At 43.6% G+C, this 18,896-nt stretch overlaps 1 protein-coding gene across 3 annotated transcripts in view; it reads left to right on the top strand.

Moving 5' to 3' along the window:
* Positions 1 to 18,896, top strand: part of LOC140211280 (ETS domain-containing protein Elk-1-like) — a 192,640-nt gene that overhangs the window by 73,827 nt on the left and 99,917 nt on the right. The window contains exon 2 of one of the 3 annotated variants that reach the window (XM_072280994.1): positions 16,323 to 16,568. The exons of the other annotated variants lie outside the window; for them this stretch is intronic. The gene's annotated coding sequence lies outside the window, so the exon portion shown is untranslated. The remainder of the gene's footprint in view (positions 1 to 16,322; positions 16,569 to 18,896) is intronic. 3 annotated transcript variants of the gene reach the window in all.

Below are 18,896 nucleotides of genomic sequence, written 5' to 3'. Positions count from 1 at the left end.
CCTAAGGAGCTGCACCTGGAGTCGAGTGCAGTTTAAATTTCTGTGCACTAAGCCAATCAGCTGATTGTCTGATTGTCTTTTCCCTCAGACACAGATTCAGATTTATTTATTTATAACGTGTATTTGAAACATACAGTGAAACGTGTCTCTTGTGTTAAAAGTCAGCTCACCCAGCACCAACACAGCATGCTCACAATGCTCGGCAGAATAACACAAGCAGTAACAACAAGAGCAAAACAAGACCCTTTCCTATTCCTCCCATCTACCCACTCTAACAGCCAGAGAGGTCTCCTCTCCTAGAGCAGGCTGCCTCCAAGCCTTCAGTCCTCATTCCTAGATTAAGTTTTGCATTTGTACTTTGTTGCTCTCTGCCTTGAAGCTCTGTTTTCATAGCCCACTTCTTGGCTAGCAGAGGACTCTGGACTAGATCTGCACTGCAGACAACTGTCTGAGGCACACAGTAGCCTATTTCAGGATGGCACGGATGTTCAGAGGTCTGACCACTCAAAAGGAGATGTGCCAGGGAAAGTCTTAATACTTTTTTCAGGTTTATTTGGGTCATCGAGCAGCTTCCTGAAATGGCAGTGAGGGAAGGGTGGCTGGAAGGACCATCAGGAAGGCCCAGAAGTGTATGTACACTCAAGATAAGATCATAAGACCATAAGGTATACAGTGCTTGTAAAAAGTATTCACCCCTTTGGAAGTTTTCATGTTTAATTGTTTTACAACATTGAATCACAATGGATTTAATCTGGCTTTTTGGCAGTGATCAATAGAAGAAAAGACCCTTTCATGTCAAAGTGAAAACAGATCTCTACAAAGTGATCTAAATCAACTACAAATATAAAACACAAAATAATTGATTGCGTAAGTATTCAAACCCACCCCCCCCTCTTAATATGACACGCCAAATCATCACAAGTGCAGCCAATTGCTTTTAGAAGTTGCATGGAGATCTGTGTGCAGTCAAGGGGTTTCAATTGATTGTAGTAAAAATACACCGGTGTCTGGAAGGTCCAACTGCTGTTGAGTCAGTATCCTGCCAAAAACTACACCATGAAGACAAAAGAACACGCCAAAAAACTCCACAAAAAGTTATTGAAAAGCACAAGTCAGGAGATGGATGCAAGAAAATTTCCAGGTCACTGAATATCCCTTGGTGTACAGTTAAGTCAGTCATCAAGAAATGGAAAGAATATGACACAGCTGTAAGTCTGCCTAGAGCAGGCCATCCTGAAAAACTGAGTGACTGTGCAAGAAGGGGGACTAGTGAGGGAGACCACCAAGAGACCCATGGCAACTCTGGAGGAGTTACAAGCTTCAGTGGCTAAGATGGGAGAGACTGCGCATACAACAACTGTTGCCCAGGTGCTTCACCAGTCACAGCTTTATGGGAGAGTGGCAAAGAGAAAGCCACTGTTGAAAAAAAAACTCACATGAAATCTCGGCTAGAGTTTGTCAGAAGGCGTGTGGGAGACTGAAGTCAACTGGAAGAAGGTACTATGATCTGATGAAATCAAAATTGAGCTTTTTGGCCATCAGATGAAACGCTATGTTTGGCAAAAGCCAAACACTGGATATCATCCCTACTGTGAAGCATGTTGGTGGCTGCACCATGCTGTGACAATGCTTCACTGCAGCAGGCCCTGGAAAGCTTGTGAACTTAGAGGGTAAAATGAATGCAGCAAAATACAGGGAAATTTGGAGGAAACCCTGATGAGGTCTGCAAGAGAACTGCAACTTGGGAGAAGATTTGTTTTCCAGCAAGACAGTGACCTCAAGCATAAAGTCAAAGCTACACAGGAATGGCTTAAAACAACAAAGTTAATATCCTGGAGTGGCCAAGTCAGAGTCCAGACGTCAATTCAATTGAGACTTTGCCCTGGACTTGAAAAGGGCTGCTCACTTACGATATCTATGCATCTTGACAGAGCTTGAGCAGTTTTGTAAAGAAAAATGGGGAAGCATTGCAATGTACAGATGTGCAAAGCTGATAGAGACCTATCCACACTGATTCAAGGCTGTAATTGCGACCAAAGGTGCTTTTACTTAATACTGACATGAAGGGTGTGAATCTTATGCAATCAATAATTTTGTGTTTTATATTTGTAATTAATTTAGATGACTCTCTAGAAATCTGTTTTCACTTAGACAAGAAAGAATCTTTTTCTGTTGATCAGCGTCAAAAAATGTCAGATTAAATCCACTGTGATTTAATGTTGTAAAATAATAAAACATAAAAACTTCTACGTGGGGTGAATACTTCTGCAGGAGCAGAATTAGGCCATTTGGTCAACAAAGTCTGCTCCAACTTTTCATCATGGTTGATCCAATTTTTCTCTCAGCCCCAATCACCTGCCTTTTCCCCATATCACTTTATGCCCTGACCAATCTGTTAAATTCTGCCGTAAGTATACATAAAGTCGGCCTCCATAGCTGTCTTTGGCAAAGAATTACCCAGATTCATCACTCTCTGCCTACAGCAATTCCTCCTCATCACCGTTCGAAGAGGACATCCCTCTGGTTTAAGACTGTCCCCTCTGGTCTTAGACTCTCCCACCATAGGCAACATCCTCTCCACAGGCCTTTCACCATTTAATAGGTTTCAAAGAGGACACCCCTCATTCTTCTGAATTCTCGTGAATACAAGCCCAAAGCCATTAAGCGCTCTTCATATGACAAGCCGTTCACTCCTAGAATAATTTTCTTGAGCCTCCCTCAAGCCCTCTCCAGTTTCAGCACATCCTTTCTAAGATAAGGGACCCAAAACTGCTTACAACACTCCGTTAGGCCTCACCAGTGAAGTCTCAATATTACGTCCTTGCTTGTATATTCTTGTCCTCTTGAAGTGAATGCTAACAATGCATTTGCTTTCCTCACCACAGACTCAACCTGCAAATTAACCTTTAGGAAATCTTGCACAAGGACTGCCAAGTCTCTTTGCACTTCACTTTTTTGTATTTTCTCTCCATTTAGAAAATAGTCAACCCTTTTATTTCTTTTGCCAACGTGCATGACAATACATTTCCCGACACTGTATTCCATCTGCCATTCTTTGCCCATTCTCCTAATCTGTCTAAATCCTTCTGTAGCCTCTCTACTTCCTCACAGCTACCTGCCCCTCTACCTACCAATCCCGTCATCCAAATCATTGACATATAATGTAAAAAGAGGTGAACCCAACACCAACCCCTGTGGAACACCACTAGTCACTGGCAGCCAGCCAGGAAAGTCTCCCTTTATTCCCACTCTTTGCCTCCTGCCGATCAACCACAGCTTTATCCATGCTAGAATCTTGCCTGTAATACCACGGGCTTGTAGCTTGTTAAGCAGCCTCATGTGTGGCACCTTGTCAAAGGCCTTCTGAAAATCCAAGTAAACAACATCAACTGGTTTCCCTTTGTCATTCCTGCTTGCTATTTCTTCCAAGAGTTCCAACAGATTTGTCAGGTAAGATTTTCCCTTGGGGAAACCATGCTGACTACAGCGTATTTTATCATGTGCCTCCAAGTACCCTGAGACCTCATATCACAAATGACCTGACTTGGCCCAACCAAGCAGAGTTCACTGCCAAGAAGGCCCACCAGCGCCTTTACTTCCAGAGAAAGCTAAAGAAATTTGGCCTGTCCCCTAAAATCCTCACTAATTTTTATAGATGCACCGTAGAAAGCATTCTTCTAGGGTGCATCACAACCTGGTATGGAAGTTGTCCTGTCCAAGACCGAAAGAAGCTGCAGAAGATCGTGAACACAGCCCAGCATATCACACAAACCAACCTTGCGTCCTTGGACTCACTTTACACTGCACACTGTAGGAGCAGTGCTGCCAGGATAATCAAGGACACGACCCACCCAGCCAACACACTCTTCATCCCTCTTCCCTCCGGGAGAAGGCTCAGGAGCTTGAAGACTCGTACGGCCAGTTCTGGGAACAGCTTCTTTCCAACTGTGATAAGACTGCTGAACGGATCCTGACCCGGATCTGGGCCGTACCCTCCAAATATCCCGACCTGCCTCTCAGTTTTTTTGCACTACCTTTACCTTACTTTCCCTTTTCTATTTTCTATTTATGATTTATAATTTAAATTTTTAATATTTATTATCAATTTGTACTCCAGGGAGCGCGAAGCGCAGAATCAAATATCGCTGTGATGATTGTACGCTCTAGTATCAATTGTTTGGCGATAATAAAGTAAATAAAGTAATAATTGACTCCAACATTTCCCAACCACTGAGGTCAGACTAACTGGCCTATAGTTTCCGTTCTTCTGTCTCTGTCCCTTCTTAAAGAGTGGAGTGACATTTGCATTTTTACAGTCTTTCGGAACCATTCCAGAATCTGGAAATTCTTGAAAGATCAATACTAATGCCTCCACAATCTTTTCAGCCACCTCTTTTAAAACTCTGGGGTGTACACCATCTTGTCCATTTGACGTATCTGCCTTCAGAGCTTTCAGTTTCCCAAAAACCCTCTCTCTAGTAATGGTAACATTACACACTTCATGCTCCTGACTCCCGGAACTTCCAGCATATTGCTAGTGTCTTCCACAGTGAAGACTGATGCAAAATACTTATTCGGTTCATTTGCCATTTCCTTATCTCCCATTACTAACTCTCCAGCGTTGTCTTCCAGTAGTCTGATATCCACTATTGCCTCTTTTCACACTTTATGTAACTGAAGCAACTTTCGGTATCTTTAATATTATTGGCTAGCTTACTTTGTATTCCATCTTTACCTGAATGACTTTTTTTAGTTGCCTTCTGTTGGTTTTTAAAAGCTTCCTAGTCCTCTAACTTCCCACTAATATTTGCTATATATAAGTCCTTTCATTGGCTTTTATTTTGATTCCGACTTATCCTGTTAGCCACTGTTGTGTCATCTTTCCTTCAGAATACTTCTTCCTCTTTGGGATGTATATATCCTGTGCCTTCCGAATTGTTACCAGAAATTCCAGCCATTGTTACTCTGCCGTCATCCCTGCCAGTGTTCTTTTCCAATCAATTCTGGCCAACTCCTCCCTCATGCCTCTGTAATTCCCTTTACTCCACTGTAATACTGATACATTTGACTTTAGCTTCTCCTTCTCAAATTTCAGGGTCAATTCAATCATATTATGATCACTTGTCCCTAAAAGTCCTTTACTTTTTGCTCTCTAATTAATTCTGTTTCATTGCATGACACCCAATTCGGAATAGCTGATCTAGCTGCTGTAAAAAGCCATCTCATAGGCACTCTAGAAACCTCCCTCCTGGAACCCAGCACCAACCCAGTTTTCCCAATCTACGTGCATGTTGAAATCTCTCATGACTATTGTAACATTGTCCTTTTGGCATGCATTTTCGAACTCCTGTTGTAATTTGTAGACCACAATCTTATTACTGTTTTGGGTCTGTATATAACCCCCATCAGGGTCTTTTTACCCTTGTGATTCCTTAACTCTATCCATTATGATTCAACACCTTCCAATCCTATGTTACCTCTTTCTAATGATTGGATTCCATTTTTTACCAACAGAACCACGCCACCCCTCTGTCTTCCTACCAGTCCTTTCGAAACAATGTGTATCCTTGGACATTAAGCTCCCAGCTATAATCTTCTTTCAGCCATGATTCAGTGATGCCTACATCATCATACATGCCAACCTTCAAGTGTGCAGGAATTCATCTCCCTTATTCTGTATATTGCGTGCATTCAGATACAATGCTTTCAGTCCTGTATTCATCCTTTTCAATTTTGTCTGCTCTTATGTTGTAACTCATCCTGCTGACTGCAATTTTGCCCATTCAACAGTTTTTCCTCACATTGACCTCTGTAAACTAACTACCTCATCTTCAGCACTATCATCCACCTTTCCTACAATACTTCTTTCCTAAGATGGCTGGCTAAAAGCCAACGTGCCAAAATCGATATGCTGTAATACCTGAGGCTTGAGATAGTGGGAGAGGGGTGCAATTATGGGAGACTCTGTGACCCCCTGTGCTTGGGGCTGTACCACATATGGCTTGGGATCTTACTGAGCCCAGTTCATAATCTGCACTGTCTGGTCAATGGTTTTTTCATAAATTCTATTGTACTTTTTGTGAATTTCCTGTCAATGCCTCCAAAAAAAGCTAGTATATGGTGACATATGAGTACTTTGATAATAAATGTACTTTCAACTTGTCACTAGTTGATAGACTTGAGCAGAGCCACATGAAAGAAGTCTTTAAAGCAGTGGGTATATGTTTAGGGTAGGGGGTGAAATTTTAGAGGGGATCTGAGGAAGAATGTTTTCTCCTGGAGTGAGAAGTAGGGTGGTGATTGTAACATGGATTCTCTGTCAACATTTAAGATGTTTGTAGATGAGCATTTAAATCGGCAAGGTATAGAAGACAATGGACTAAGTGTTGAAAAAGGGGACTGGAATAAGTGGGTTTTAGCTGGCCAGCATGGACATGATGCATCAGATGGCCTGCCTCTGTGCTCTTTGACTCTATGATTGTATTAAAAAAAACTATTGATTTGATGCAACTATATCCAGTCCAGTCCTCACCCTGATCGAGAGTCACAGGCTTTTCCATGCTGGCCAAGATGCTCACCTGATCTAGTCTCATTTGCCTCTGAGAACTGGAATGGAAACTATTGTATGACTTAGGATTGGTGAAGAACACTGTTCACTGGTGCAGTCTTTGAAGTTGAGGCTGGTTAATTAAATGAAATTAGGGTTTTTTGATGTCTTGATCAGTGGTCAATTCTCATCCACAGTCAAGTCATTGTTCACATAACCACAAGTTATTCTGCAGCTGCTGGAGCCCAAGCCATGTGAGCAACACACACACAAAATGCAGGAGGAACTCAGCCGATCAGGCAGCATCCGTGGAGGGGAATAAACAGTTGACACTTTGACAACACACACAAAATGCTGGAGGAACTCAGCAGATGAGGGAGAATTTATAGGAAAAAAGTTTGACATTTTGGGCCGAGAATCTCTGGCTGGACTGGGGAGAAAAAGATAAGGAGTAAATTTAAAAGCTGGGGGAGGGGAGAGAGAAACATAAGGTGATAGGTGAAACCGGGAGGGGAGGGGTGAAGTAAAGAGCTGGGAAGTTAATTAGTGAAAGATACAGCAGTCTGGAGAAAGGGGAGTCTGATAGGAGAGGACAGGAGGCCATGGAAGAGAGAAAAGGGGGAAGAGCACCAGAGGGAGGCGATGGGCAGGCAAGGAGATACGGTGAGAGGGGGGAAAGGGGATGGGGAATATCTCTTTCACCAATCTATTCCTCATCATTTTTCCTCCAATCCTGCTGAAGCGCGGGCTGTACTTTTTCCTTCCACAGCCGACTGGCCTGCTGAGTTCCTCCAGCATTTTGTGGGTGCTGCTTGGATTTCCAGCATCAGCAGATCTTCTCTTGTTTGTGAATTAACATTTTGGGCTGTGACCCTTAACCCTCAGGACTGGAAAAGAAGGGGCAAGGGGGCAGAAGTCAGACTAAGAAGGCGGGGGGGGGGGAAGGAGTACAAGCCCAGGTGATGTGTGAGACCAGGTGAGGCAGAAGGTCCGTGGTTGGGGGGGGGGCGGGAAATGAATTAAGAATGTGGGAGGGCTTTCAGTACCTTTCCAGATCTAATCATGGGTGTAGACTCTAAACATCAACTGTTTATTCCCCTCCACAGATGCTGCCTGATTTGCTGAGTTCCGGCAGCACTTAGTGTGTATTGCACAAGTCATTGTTTCGTGGGAAATTACTATAGCACCTGTTGAAGGTCAGAGGGCTGGCACGGTGGCGTGGTGGTGAGAGTAACGCCATTACAATGCCGGCAATCTGGGTCTGGGTTTAATCTGGCTGCTCTCTGAAAGGAGTCCGCTGATTTCCTGTGGGTACTCTGGTTTCCTCCCTCATTCCAGAGATGTACGGGTTAGATTAATTAGTCACGTGATTGTAATTGTGCATTATGGGCTCGTTGGGCTGGAATGGGCCCGTTACTGTGCTGTATCTCTAAATTTAAAAAAAGTATTCCGGCATCTAACTTCTGATGCAAAGTGTGTCAAGTGATTGTGATGGTCAATATGGACTCAAACTAAACTTCACTGGGTTTGATGTGGCCACCTTACAAATGGGAGAACATGACTGGAAGATCTACCATCTGATGCCCACTCTTGTGATACTTGAGGGTTAACTTTTGAGTAGATTCTCTGGCCCTCTCACCGTGTTTAGTCACCCAGAATTTTGGAAAAATAGTGTCTATGCCCTGTCAGTTCAGGCCTAATATCACCATGTCAAATAGTTTCAGAATTTCTGCCTGGTTACATTTATGGGAGGTTCTAATCTTTGTTGTTAGGATATAAATGTGTTTTGGGGTTAAGATGACATTGATAAAACTTGTGTGGTTTCAAACATGATCCGAGTTCCTTATCGTACTCAACGTCATATCCTGCACTGTGTGTGGTTTGTCACCCTGGTCTGACCCTTCACACGGCCTGCGCTTGTGTAATGCACACATGCCAAATCAAATAACAGGTGTTTAAACTGAAGGCCTTGGATAGGAGAGGCACAAACGTTATGACTGCACTGGTAGAGTTGTGATCATGTTTGGACTAGCTTGTCTTGTGGTCCTCTTTTAGCCATGCCTCCTTTTCCCAGCTGCGTTCCCCTTCCTTGGCTCTCTTACAGCAGACATGTGTGTTCTGATTCACATTTGGCCCTCAGTTGCTGTATTTAAGGTATCAATCCCCTCCCTCCCTCCCCAGAAATACCCTTCCCAGAATATATTTATTTGTTATTGTTATTATTGTTTGTTTCTTTTGGATGTGGACAAGTGGTTTCCTTTCACACACTGGTTGCTTGTCAGTCTTTGTGTGCAGTTTTCCACAGATGCTTTTCTATTTCTTTGTTCTACTGTGAATGCCTGCAAGAAAATGAATCTCGGAGTAGTATATGGTGACAGTAAATTTACTTTGAATTTTAAGAACAGCATGCTATTTGTTAAAGCTTTGTTTCACCATATTTCAATTTAGTTGACCATTCTGAGTTGAAAAAATTTTTAAAAATTATTAAAGAACTACATTTACTTAAAATTCCTGAACAATAAAGTGAGATGGCACAAGCTAGTATCAGTTCCCTGTCTCCAGCAAGTCATCATTCTGCTATTAGTTTCAGCGGTTATAGAGTCATAGACCACTACAGCACAAAAGCAGGCCTTTTGGTCCATCTAGCCATGCCGTGCTATTATTCTGCCTAATCCCATTAACCAGCACCTGGGCCATAGCCATCCATACCCCTCTCGTTCATGTACTTATCCAAACTTCTCTTAAACCTCATTAAACTTGCATCTGCCGCTTCCCCAGCAGCTCATTCCACACTCACATGACCCTCTGGGTCAAGAAGTTCCTCCTCAGTTTACCCTTAAATACTTAATCTTTCATCCATAACCTATGATCTCTAGTCTCACCCAATCTCAGTGGAAAAAGCCTGCTTGCATTTACCCTATCTATACCCTCATAATTTTGTATACCTCTATCAGATCTCCCCTGTGCTCCAAGGAATGTCCTAACCTATTCATACTTTTCCTGTAACTCAGATCCACAAGTCCCAGCAACATCCTTGTAAATTTTCTCTGTACTCTTTCCAGCTTATTAATAAATTTACTGTAGGTAGATGAACAGAACTGCATGTAATACTCCAAATGTGGCCTCACCAACATCTTATATAACTTGAACATGACATCCCAACTCCTATACTGAATACTCTGATTTATGAAAACCTAATTTATGGTCCACCAACTGAGTAGACAACTGAACTCCTGCCTTTGACTATGTGTGGATGGGTGTCTAAGATATCTCGAAGTCCCAGGAGCTGGTACCCTGTTGTTTCCTTTTGACATTTGTCAGCTCAATTTGGTGTGTTATACTGTAGTACAAATTGTAGTGTTATCAGGATTGAGACAACAAACTCATTCGTAAGGCCAGTGATGTTGTGGGGATGGAACTGGACTCTCTGACGGTGGTGTCTGAAAAGAGGTTGCTGTCCAAGTTGCATGCCATCTTGGACGATGTCTCCCATCCACTACATAATGTACTGGTTGGGCACAGGAGTACATTCAGCCAGAGACTCATTCCACCGAGATGCAACACAGAGCGTCATAGGAAATCATTCCTGCCTGTGGCCTTCAAACTTTACAACTCCTCCCTTGGGGGGGTCAGACACCCTGAGCGAATAGGCTGGTCCTGGACTTATTTCCTGGCATAATTTACATATTACTATTTAACTATTAATGGTTTTATTACTATTTAATTATTTATGGTGCAACTGTAACGAAAACCAATTTCCCCCGGGATCAGTAAAGTATGACTATGACTATGACTATGACTATTACTGGGACACCTACCTTTAGTTACAGGTGCTTATACTGAGCCAGACCATGATACTAACTCTCCAAAACCCTCCAAATGACTGGAAGGGTAAGTGAACCTGCAGAGAAAAGTGAGTGCAGCCCAGTGCACCCAGTCATCCATATCTATCTATCTATCTCTCTGTCTCTGTCTCTTCGACTCCCCCCCCCCATGTAACATGATGACATAGCATACTTAGATAATCAATTTACTTTGAACTTTGATTCCCTCCATTTCCTCAAAACACCCACATTCTGGACCATGTACTCAGCCAGATCTTCAAATAGTTGTTCTGCTGGATGGTGGCTCATTCCAAGTGAGGGACAAACAATGTTATTCAGTGGAAACAACAGGAATTCTGCAGATGCTGGAAATTCAAGCAACACACATCAAAGTTGCTGGTGAACGCAGCAGGCCAGGCAGCATCTCTAGGAAGAGGTACAGTCGACATTTCAGGCCGAGACCCTTCGTCAGGACTAACTGAAGGAAGAGTGAGTAAGGTGGCATGAACATCGACTTCTCTAACTTCTGCTAATGCCCCACCTCCCCCTCGTACCCCATCCGTTATTTATTTATATACACACATTCTTTCTCTCACTCTCCTTTCTCTCCCTCTGTCCCTCTGAATATACCCCTTGCCCATCCTCTGGTTACCCCCCCACCCCATCTTTCTCCCGGACCTCCTGTCCCATGATCCTCTCATATCCCCTTTGCCAATCACCTGTCCAGCTCTTGGCGCCATCCCTCCCCCTCCTGTCTTCTCCTATCATTTTGGATCTCCCCCTCTCCCTCCCCCTCCCACTTTCAATATGAATATGATATAGTTGGGATCACAGAGACATGGCTCCAGGGTGACCAAGGATGGAAGCTCAACATTCAGGGATATTCGATATTCAGGAGAGATAGACATGAAAGAAAAGAAGGTGGGATGGTGTTGCTGGTTAGAGAGGAGATTAACGCAATAGAAAGGAAGGACATAAGCCGGGAAGATGTGGAATCGATGTGGGTAGAGCTGCATAAGGCTAAGGGGCAGAAAACGCTGTTGGGAGTTGTGTACAGGCCACCTAACAGTAGTAGTGAGGTTGGGGATGGTATTAAACAGGAAATTAGAAATGTTTGCAATAAAGGAACAGCAGTTATAATGGGTGACTTCAATCTACATGTAGATTGGGTGAACCAAATTGGTAAGGGAGCTGAGGAAGAGGATTTCTTGGAATGTATGCGGGATGGTTTTTTGAACCAACGTGTCGAGGAACCAACTAGAGAGCAGGCTATTCTGGACTGGGTTTTGAGCAATGAGGAAGGGTTAATTAGCAATCTGGTCCTGAGAGGCCCCTTGGGTAAGAGTGACCATAATATGGTGGAATTCTTCATTAAGATGGAGAGTGACATAGTTAATTCAGAAACAAAGGTTCTGAACTTAAAGAAGGGTAACTTTGAAGGTATGAGACGTGAATTAGCTAAGATAGACTGGCGAATGACACTTAAAGGGTTGACGGTGGATATGCAATGGCAAGCATTTAAAGATCGCATGGATGAACTACAACAATTGTTCATCCCAGTTTGGCAAAAGAATAAATCAAGGAAAGTAGTGCACCCGTGGCTGACAAGGGAAATTAGGGATAGTATCAATTCCAAAGAAGAAGCATACAAATTAGCCAGAAAAAGTGGCTCACTTGAGGACTGGGAGAAATTCAGAGTTCAGCAGAGGAGGACAAAGGGCTTAATTAGGAAGGGGAAAAAAGATTATGAGAGAAAACTGGCAGGGAACATAAAAACTGACTGTAAAAGCTTTTATAGATATGTGAAAAGAAAAAGATTGGTTAAGACAAATGTAGGTCTCCTACAGGCAGAAACAGGTGAATTGATTATGGGGAGCAAGGACATGGCAGACCAATTGAATAATTACTTTGGTTCTGTCTTCACTAAGGAGGACATAAATAATCTTCCAGAATTAGTAGGGGACAGAGGGTCCAGTAAGATGGAGGAACTGAGGGAAATACATGTTAGTAGGGAAATGGTGTTAGGTAAATTGAAGGGATTACAGGCAGATAAATCCCCAGGGCCAGATGGTCTGCATCCCAGAGTGCTTAAGGAAGTAGCCCAAGAAATAGTGGATGCATTAGTGATAATTTTTCAAAACTCTTTAGATTCTGGACTAGTTCCTGAGGATTGGAGGGTGGCTAATGTAACCCCACTTTTTAAAAAAGGAGGGAGAGAGAAACCAGGGCATTATAGACTGGTTAGCCTAACATCGGTGGTGGGGAAACTGCTGGAGTCAGTTATCAAAGATGTGATAACAGCACATTTGGAAAGCGGTGAAATCATCGGACAAAGTCAGCATGGATTTGTGAAGGGAAAATCATGTCTGACGAACCTCATAGAATTTTTTGAGGATGTAACTAGTAGAGTGGATAGGGGAGAACCAGTGGATGTGCTATATTTGGATTTTCAAAAGGCTTTTGACAAGGTCCGACACAGGAGATTAGTGTGCAAACTTAAAGCACGTGGTATTGGGGGTAAGGTATTGATGTGGATGGAGAATTGGTTAGCAGACAGGAAGCAAAGAGTGGGAATAAACGGGACCTTTTCAGAATGGCAGGCAGTGACTAGTGGGGTACCGCAAGGCTCAGTGCTGAGACCCCAGTTGTTTACAATATATATTAATGATTTGGATGAGGGAATTAAATGCAGCATCTCCAAGTTTGCAGATGACACGAAGCTGGGTGGCAGTGTTAGCTGTGAGGAGGATGCTAAGAGGATGCAGGGTGACTTGGAGAGGTTGGGTGAGTGGGCAAATTCATAGCAGATGAATTTAATGTGGATAAATGTGAAGTTATCCACTTTGTTGGCAAAAATAGGAAAACAGATTATTATCTGAATGGTGGCCGATTAGGAAAAGGGGAGGTGCAACGAGACCTGGGTGTCATTATACACCAGTCATTGAACGTGGGCATGCGGGTACAGCAGGCGGTGAAAAAGGCGAATGGTATGCTGGCATTTATAGCAAGAGGATTCGAGTACAGGAGCAGGGAGGTACCACTGCAGTTGTACAAGGCCTTGGTGAGCCCACACCTGGAGTATTGTGTGCAGTTTTGGTCCCCTAATCTGAGGAAAGACATCCTTGCCATAGAGGGAGTACAAAGAAGGTTCACCAGATTGATTCCTGGGATGGCAGGACTTTCATATGAAGAAAGACTGGATCGACTAGGCTTATACTCGTTGGAATTTAGAAGATTGAGGGGGGATCTGATTGAAACGTATAAAATCCTAAAAGGATTAGACAGGCTAGATGCAGGAAGATTGTTCCCGATGTTGGGGGGGGTCCAGAACGAGGGGTCATGGTTTGAGGATAAAGGGGAAGCCTTTTAGGACCGAGATTAGGAAAAACTTCTTCACACAGAGGTTGGTGAATCTGTGGAATTGTCTGCCACAGGAAACAGTTGAGGGCAGTTCATTGGCTATATTTAAGAGGGAGTTAGATATGGCCCTTGTGGCTAAAGGAATCGGGGGTATGGAGGGAAGGCTGGTACAGGGTTCTGAGTTGGATGATCACCCATGATCATACTGAATTGCGGTGCAGCCTCGAAGGGCAGAATGGCCTACTCCTGCACCTATTTTCTATGTTTCTATGTTACTATGTTCAAATCTCTTACTAACTCTTCCTTCAGTTAGTCCTGACGAAGGGTCTCGGCCTGAAACGTCGACTGTACCTCTTCTTAGAGATGCTGCCTGGCCTGCTGCATTGTTCGGTGGAAGCAGCTATGCAGAAGCATATTACTGTATTCACAAGTTCTAACAATGATACTGATATTTTCTATTGGCTGAGGTGATATCATATCTTTTGTGGTGTGAGGAAGCCTTTCTATTCTTACCTGCAGTATATCCAACTCATTCTACCTTGGCTCTGACTTGTTTTGTGCTACCAATAGTCTCTGTTATGTAAGACTATAACACGTAGGAGCAGAATTAGGCCATTTGGCTCATGGAGTCTGCTCCACCATTCTATTTTGGCTGATTTATTATTCCTCTCAACCTCCGTTCTCCTCTCTTCTCCCTGTAACCGTTGATGCCTTTGCTATTCAAGAACTATTCTACTTTAAAAATACACAATAACTTGGCTTCCACAGCCCTGTGTGGCAATGAATTATACAGATTCCCCACCCTCTAGTTTAGGAAAGTACTCCTCATCTCTATTGTAAAGGGACGTCCTTGTATTGTGAAGCTGCACCCTCTGGTTCTAGCCTCCCCACTATTGGAAACACCAGCCCTTTCAGTTTACCATTAGGAAGGGTTGGGTGGCGGGGAGAATACCCCTCAACAAGGATGTGGTAAGGTGAACAACTGGAGTGCCACGTGGGTGGCCATAAGTATGGATATGTACTGACTATAATGGAAACGTATGTAAAGGATGGGAAATTATTGAATGGTTTACAGTATATAATTTTATTTTTGAATAATGTATATTTTGAAATAAAAAAAATAGTCACCAGCAGCCATGCAGAAAGGCTGCCTTTATTGCCACTCTTTGCCTTCTGCTAGTTTCCTCTCTTGTACTTGCTTCTGCAGTCCTTCAGTTGGTATTTGGTTTATTGTTGTGACCTGTACCAAGATGCATTGAAAACCTTCTGTTTTCTAGGCAAACATGAGGGGTTGAGTGACCAGTGCTGGTCTTCATTTCAGTGCTTGCATGCTTGTCTGTACTGTGCTGAACTGTATATGCCATTCGCTTGCCTCATCCATGTTCTCTGGCTGTCCAACACTATTTCTTCCACCTGCCACACTTCCAATTATTCTGTTGTCTACACAGTTTGAAGTTTCATTCTGTGCATGTGAATCCACGTCAACTTAAAAAGAGGGGGACATGCACTAAGAAACAATGGCTCTGCTCCAGTCTGAAAACCAACTGTTGGCCCTTTCCTGATGAAGGGTCTCAGCCCGAAACGTTGACCATTTATTTTCCCCCATAGATGCTGAGCTCCTCCAGCATTTTATGTGTATTGCTTAAGATCTCCAGTGACTGCAGAATCTCCTGTGTATCTGCTTACACTTCTCTCTGTTTTCAGTTAATGAATATTTTCTCACCAGACCCAATGGTTCCTTGCATTTTGTAGTGTGTATAAGACCATAAGATGTAGGAGAAGAATTGGGCCATTTGGCACATTGAGACTGCTCTGCCATTCCATCATGCTGATTTATTATCAGCTACCTGCTCCCTGTAACTTTTGACACCCTGACTAATCAAGAACCTATCAATCTCCACTTTAAATATACTTAATGACTTGACCACCACAGCCTTCTGTGGCAATGAGTTCCACAGATTCACCATCCTCTGACGAAAGAAATTCCTCCTCATCTCTATTCTAGAGGATAGTCTTTCTATTCTGAGACTGTGCCCACTGGTCTTAGACTCCTCCAGTATTGAAAGCATCCTCTCGACATCTAGTCTATGTAGGTCTTTCAGTATTTGAAGGGTTTCAATGAGATCCCCCCCTCATTCTTTAAAACTATAGTGAATACAGGCCCACAGCCATCAAACACTCTTCATATATTCTAATAAAGAGTCTTTGCCCAAAATTTTGACCGTTTTTTCCTCTCCACTGATGTTGCCTGACCTACTGAGTTCTTCCGGCATTTTGCATGTATTATGCTTCATACATTAACCCTTTCATTCCTGAGATCATTCTCGTGACCCTCTTCAAATCTAGCAATTCTTTCTTAGACAAAGGGGACCACAACTGCTTTCAATACTTCAAGTGTGGTCTGACCAATGTCTTATAAAGCCCCAGCACCGCATCCTTGCTTTTATTTTGTAGTCCTCTCGAAATAAATGCTAACATTGCATTTGCAGTATTGGAGTGGCCGTGACCAATAATTGTTGCTTTCAAGGCAAAACACTTTTTTTAAAAAAGGGTTCTGTCAGGTGACACTGTCCTTCCCTTTTCCTTTCTAGGCTGAAACAACCTTTGTGGGAAGGTCCAGGGAAGGAGTCTGTGAGGAGCCCCTGCAAAAAAAGGAACATCTTGTTTATAGTCATTGTGCCTTGTGTAGATATGCCTGCATATTCTGCAAGTGGAATCTATAGAGAACATGTATTGCACACGCCTCTTTGAATGGGCCTTTGTCATGTGTAATTTTTGTGAACAGTTGGTTTAGGATTATAGAACACCATTTTAGATATGCTCCACGGCCATTGAAGGTACGTCTATAACCAATGGACTCTCTTTCAAGGAATCTACAACTCGTGTTCTTAGCTTTATCCATCTGCTTACCTGTCTACCTATCAACCGTCCAGCCATCCACACCCACCATCCAGGCCGTGTTCTCTTCTTGCTGCTGCCATCGCATTGGAGGCACAGGAGCCGTAAATCCCACTCCACCAGGTTCAGGAACAGAATTACCCTTCAACCGTCAGGGTTCTGACCCAGTACGGACAACTTCACTCACCTAAACACTGAACTGATTCCACAATCTGTGGACTCACTTTCCAGGATTCACGTTCCCAGTATTTATCTAGTTATTTGTTTACATTGATTCTGTTGTAATTTTTGCCCTACTATGAACACCTGCAAGAAAATGAATCTCATAGTAGTATAATTGTGACATATGTGTATGTACTTTGATAATACTTGTTACTTGTTACATACACCTGTTAGGGTGCATTCTCCAGTTACCTTATAAGGTAACCGTGGCCTTCAGCCAGGAGCAAATGTCATCAGGTGGTTCCCAACCTTCACCGAGTGTTTCGACCCTTAACCACGACACTCTCTAGTTGCTGGGCCGGCAGTGGTGGCCAAATCACTGCCCACCTGCTCCTGGCTTCCAGCTCCCCTCCTCTCGCCTACTCCAAATCCAACAAGAGGCTCATTTTGCCTCTTCCCCCATCCTACGAGCTGCTTGTTTTTTGCTCCTTCTGTCCAGGCCTGGAGCTGACAACAACCACCATGCTGATTTGGCTGGGAAACCTCTGCAGCCAATCTCCACAGGGAACAACCATGCCTGCCGTCCCTTGTCTTTGCATTCCTGCGCTAAGGGCTGGTACTTCAAGGCCTTTCTCTCGTGGGCCTCTTCCCATCCCTCCTCCCACGGCACAGTCAGCTCAACCAGAATTATCTTTCTGTCTTCAGTTGACCACAATACAAATTTACTTTGAACTTTTAAATTTATATTCTTGGGTTTGTTGTTGCAAACTTTTCATGATATTTTTAGGTAGGGCTGCTCGAAAGCTATAAAGGTGAAAATTTCATTTCAGCAAGGGAAGGGTAAAGAGTGAGCTGATTGTAGTGTGATATTACAGTTGACAAGGCAAATTACATCTATGAATGGGAAAGCCCACTGTGCCCTGTGCCAAGAGGTAATGTTGCAGCTATATAGGACCCTGGTCAGACCCTACTTAGAAGAGATTATGAGAACACGCAGTCCTCTTTTATTGTCATTTAGTAATGCATGCATTAAGAAATGAGACAATTTGTTCCTCCAGTATGATATCACAGAAACACAAGACAAACCAAGACTAAAAAAACTGACAAAAACCACATAATTATAACATATAGTTACAACAGTGCAAAGCAATACCATAATTTGAGAGAAGAGCGGACCATGGGCACGGTAAAAAGTCTCAAAGTCTCGCGAAAGTCCCATCATCTCACGCAGACGGTAGAAGGAAGAGAAACTCTCTTCCTGCCATGAGCTTCCAGCGCCGCAAACTTGCCAATGCAGCATCCTGGAAGCACCCCGACCACAGTCCGACTCTGAGTCTGTCGGAAACTTCGAGCCTCCGACCAGCTCTCTGACACCGAGCACCGAGCACCGAGCACCATCTCTGCTGAGCGCTTCGACCCCGGCCCTGGCAACAGGAACTAGGCAAAGCCAAGGATTTGGGGCCTTCCCCTCCGGAGATTCTTGATTGCACAGTAGCAGTGGCAGTGAAGCAGGCATTTCAGAAGTTTCTCCAGATGTTCCTCCGTGCTTCTCACAGCTGTCTCCATCAAATCAGGATTGTGCACGGCATCCTAGTTCACAAATACGATAGCAATTTGGAGCGGCCACACGCGCTGCGTCGCGCCGCCATCTTCTCCCTCCTCCCTCCACAGTACTTGGAGTATTGTGCTCAGTACTGGTTGCCTCACTACAGGAAGGATGTGGAAAGGGTGCAGAGGAGATTTACAAGGATGTTGCCTGGATTGGGGAGTATGCCTTATGAGAATAGGTTGAGTGAACTTGGTCTTTTCTCCTTGGAGTGACGGAGGATGAGAGGTGACCTGGTAGAAGTGTATAAGATAATGAGAGGCTTTGATCGTGTGGATAGTCAGAGGCTTTTTTTGCAGGGCTGAAATGGCTAGTATGAGAGGGCACAGTTTTAAGGTTCTTGGAAGTAGGTACAGAGGAGATGTCAGGAGTAAGTTTTTTATGCAGAGAGTGGTGAGTTCGTGGAATGGGCTGCTGGTGACGGTGGTGGAAGTGGATACGATAGGGCCTTTTACGAGACTCCTGGACAGCCAGGTACATGGAGCTTAGAAAAACAGAG

The sequence above is a fragment of the Mobula birostris genome, chromosome 16 (genome assembly GCF_030028105.1).
Source record: "Mobula birostris isolate sMobBir1 chromosome 16, sMobBir1.hap1, whole genome shotgun sequence".
Taxonomy (NCBI): Eukaryota; Metazoa; Chordata; class Chondrichthyes; order Myliobatiformes; family Myliobatidae; genus Mobula; species Mobula birostris.
Note: the sequence above shows the minus strand (reverse complement) of the source record. Positions and strands in the feature narration are given on the sequence as shown.